Source organism: Phalangium opilio, unplaced genomic scaffold, assembly GCF_054372755.1.
Source record: "Phalangium opilio isolate 3A_F unplaced genomic scaffold, DU_Popi_V2 ptg000046l_1, whole genome shotgun sequence".
Classification (NCBI taxonomy): Eukaryota; Metazoa; Arthropoda; class Arachnida; order Opiliones; family Phalangiidae; genus Phalangium; species Phalangium opilio.
The window spans coordinates 7,003,416-7,007,584 of record NW_028324169.1 but is presented as its reverse complement, the minus strand read 5'-3'; positions in this window follow the sequence as shown (position 1 = coordinate 7,007,584).

Genomic DNA, 4,169 nt, shown 5'->3' with positions numbered 1-4,169 from the left:
TACCTAAATTTCATTATAATAATCAATATTTAAACTATAAAATTAAAATATACATGAAATTAGAAAATGTGTGTTTAAAAGACCCCACATGTCTGTTGAAATGACGGTGAAGGTCCCCACTTGTAAATTTATCGAGTGTGAAAAATGAAATTGAAATACCTGATGGAACCATATAGGCTTCGACACTAATACAAAATCTAATAATTTATAAACAAATGTCCCCAGATATAAGGTTGGAAGACGGTTTAGGTCCCCACTTGTAAATCTGAAATTAGCTGAAAACTTAAGTGTTAAGCCTTTAAAAGGTCCGATTACCAAAATTTCATTATAATAATCAATATTTGAACTATGAAATTAAAATATACATGAAATTAGAAAATGTGTGTTTAAAAGACCCCACTTGTCTGTTGAAATGACGGTGAAGGTCCCCACTTGTAAATTTATCGAGTGTGAAAAATGAAATTGAAATACCTGATGGAACCATATAGGCTTCGACACTTGTACAAAATCTAAAAATTTATACACAAATGTCCCCAGATATAAGGTTGGAAGACGGTTTAGGTTCCCACTTGTAAACCTGAAATCAGCTCAAAACTTAAGTGTTAAGCCTTCAAAAGGTCCGATTACCTAAATTGCATTATAATAATCAATATTTAAACTATAAAATTAAAATATACTTGAAATTGGAAAATGTGTGTTTAAAAGACCCCACTTGTCTGTTGAAATGACTGTGAAGGTCCCCACTTGTAAATTTATCGAGTGTGAAAAATGAAATTGAAATACCAGATGGAACCATATAGGCTTCGACACTAGTACAAAATCTAATAATTTATACACAAATGTCCCCATATATAAGGTTGGAAGACGGTTTAGGTCCCCACTTGTAAACCTGAAATTAGCTCAAAACTTAAATGTAAAGCTAGAAATAGGACTGATTACTTAAATTTCATTCTGATAATCAATATTTTAACTATAAAATTATAATATACATGAAATTAGAAAATGTGTTTAAAAGACCCCACTTGTCTGTTGAAATGACGGTGAAGGTCCCCACTTGTAAATTTATCGACTGTGAAAAAATAAATTGAAATACCTGATGGAACCATATAGGCTTCGACACTAATACAAAATCTAATAATTTATACAAAATGTCCCCAGATATAAGGTTGGAAGACGGTTTAGGTCCCCACTTGTAAACCTGGAATTAGCTCAATACTTAAGTGTTAAGCTAGAAATAGGACTGATTACTTAAATTTCATTCTGATAATCAATATTTTAACTATAAAATTATAATATACATGAAATTAGAAAATGTGTGTTTAAAAGACCCCACTTGTCTTTTGAAATGACGGTGAAGGTCCTCACTTGTAAATTTATCGAGTGTGAAAAAATAAATTGAAATACCTGATGGAACCATATAGGCTTCGACACTAATACAAAATCTAATAATTTATACACAAATGTCCCCAGATATAAGGTTGGAAGACGGTTTAGGTCCCCACTTGTAAATCTGAAATCAGCTCAAAACTTAAGTGTTAAGACTTTAAAATGTCCGATTACATAAATTTCATTATAATAATCAATATTTAAACTATAAAATTAAAATATACATGAAATTAGAAAATGTGTGTTTAAAAGACCCCACATGTCTGTTGAAATGACGGTGAAGGTCCCCACTTGTAAATTTATCGAGTGTGAAAAATGAAATTGAAATACCTGATGGAACCATATAGGCTTCGACACTTGTACAAAATCTAAAAATGTATACACTAATGTCCCCAGATATAAGGTTGGAAGACGGTTTAGGTCCCCACTTGTAAACTGAAATCAGCTCAAAACTTAAGTGTTAAGCCTTTAAAAGGTCCGATTACCTAAATTTCATTATAATAATCAATATTTAAACTATAAAATTAAAATATACTTGAAATTGGAAAATGTGTGTTTAAAAGACCCCACTTGTCTGTTGAAATGACGGTGAAGGTCCCCACTTGTAAATTTATCGAGTGTGAAAAATGAAATTGAAATACCTGATGGAACCATATAGGCTTCGACACTTGTACAAAATCTAAAAATTTATACACAAATGTCCCCAGATATAAGGTTGGAAGACGGTTTAGGTCCCCACTTGTAAACCTGAAATCAGCTCAAAACTTAAGTGTTAAGCCTTTAAAAGGTCCGATTACCTAAATTTCATTATAATAATCAATATTTAAACTATAAAATTAAAATATACTTGAAATTGGAAAATGTGTGTTTAAAAGACCCCACTTGTCTGTTGAAATGACTGTGAAGGTCCCCACTTGTAAATTTATCGAGTGTGAAAAAATAAATTGAAATACCTGATGGAACCATATAGGCTTCGACACTAGTACAAAATCTAATAATTTATACACAAATGTCCCCAGATATAAGGTTGGAAGACGGTTTAGGTCCCCACTTGTAAACCTGAAATTAGCTCAAAACTTAAGTGTAAAGCTAGAAATAGGACTGATTACTTAAATTTCATTCTGATAATCAATATTATAACTATAAAATTATAATATACATGAAATTAGAAAATGTGTGTTTAAAAGACCCCACTTGTCTGTTGAAATGACGGTGAAGGTCCCCACTTGTAAATTTATCGAGTGTGAAAAAATAAATTGAAATACCTGATGGAACCATATAGGCTTCGACACTAATACAAAATCTAATAATTTATACACAAATGTCCCCAGATATAAGGTTGGAAGACGGTTTAGGTCCCCACTTGTAAATCTGAAATCAGCTCAAAACTTAAGTGTTAAGACTTTAAAATGTCCGATTACCTAAATTTCATTATAATAATCAATATTTAAACTATAAAATTAAAATATACATGAAATTAGAAAATGTGTGTTTAAAAGACCCCACTTGTCTGTTGAAATGACGGTGAAGGTCCCCACTTGTAAATTTATCGAGTGTGAAAAATGAAATTGAAATACCTGATGGAACCATATAGGCTTCGACACTTGTACAAAATCTAAAAATTTATACACAAATGTCCCCAGATATAAGGTTGGAAGACGGTTTAGGTTCCCACTTGTAAACCTGAAATCAGCTCAAAACTTAAGTGTTAAGCCTTCAAAAGGTCCGATTACCTAAATTGCATTATAATAATCAATATTTAAACTATAAAATTAAAATATACTTGAAATTGGAAAATGTGTGTTTAAAAGACCCCACTTGTCTGTTGAAATGACTGTGAAGGTCCCCACTTGTAAATTTATCGAGTGTGAAAAATGAAATTGAAATACCAGATGGAACCATATAGGCTTCGACACTAGTACAAAATCTAATAATTTATACACAAATGTCCCCAGATATAAGGTTGGAAGACGGTTTAGGTCCCCACTTGTAAACCTGAAATTAGCTCAAAACTTAAATGTAAAGCTAGAAATAGGACTGATTACTTAAATTTCATTCTGATAATCAATATTTTAACTACAAAATTATAATATACATGAAATTAGAAAATGTGTTTAAAAGACCCCACTTGTCTGTTGAAATGACGGTGAAGGTCCCCACTTGTAAATTTATCGACTGTGAAAAAATAAATTGAAATACCTGATGGAACCATATAGGCTTCGACACTAATACAAAATCTAATAATTTATACAAAATGTCCCCAGATATAAGGTTGGAAGACGGTTTAGGTCCCCACTTGTAAACCTGGAATTAGCTCAATACTTAAGTGTTAAGCTAGAAATAGGACTGATTACTTAAATTTCATTCTGATAATCAATATTTTAACTATAAAATTATAATATACATGAAATTAGAAAATGTGTGTTTAAAAGACCCCACTTGTCTTTTGAAATGACGGTGAAGGTCCCCACTTGTAAATTTATCGAGTGTGAAAAAATAAATTGAAATACCTGATGGAACCATATAGGCTTCGACACTAATACAAAATCTAATAATTTATACACAAATGTCCCCAGATATAAGGTTGGAAGACGGTTTAGGTCCCCACTTGTAAATCTGAAATCAGCTCAAAACTTAAGTGTTAAGACTTTAAAATGTCCGATTACCTAAATTTCATTATAATAATCAATATTTAAACTATAAAATTAAAATATACATGAAATTAGAAAATGTGTGTTTAAAAGACCCCACATGTCTGTTGAAATGACGGTGAAGGTCCCCAC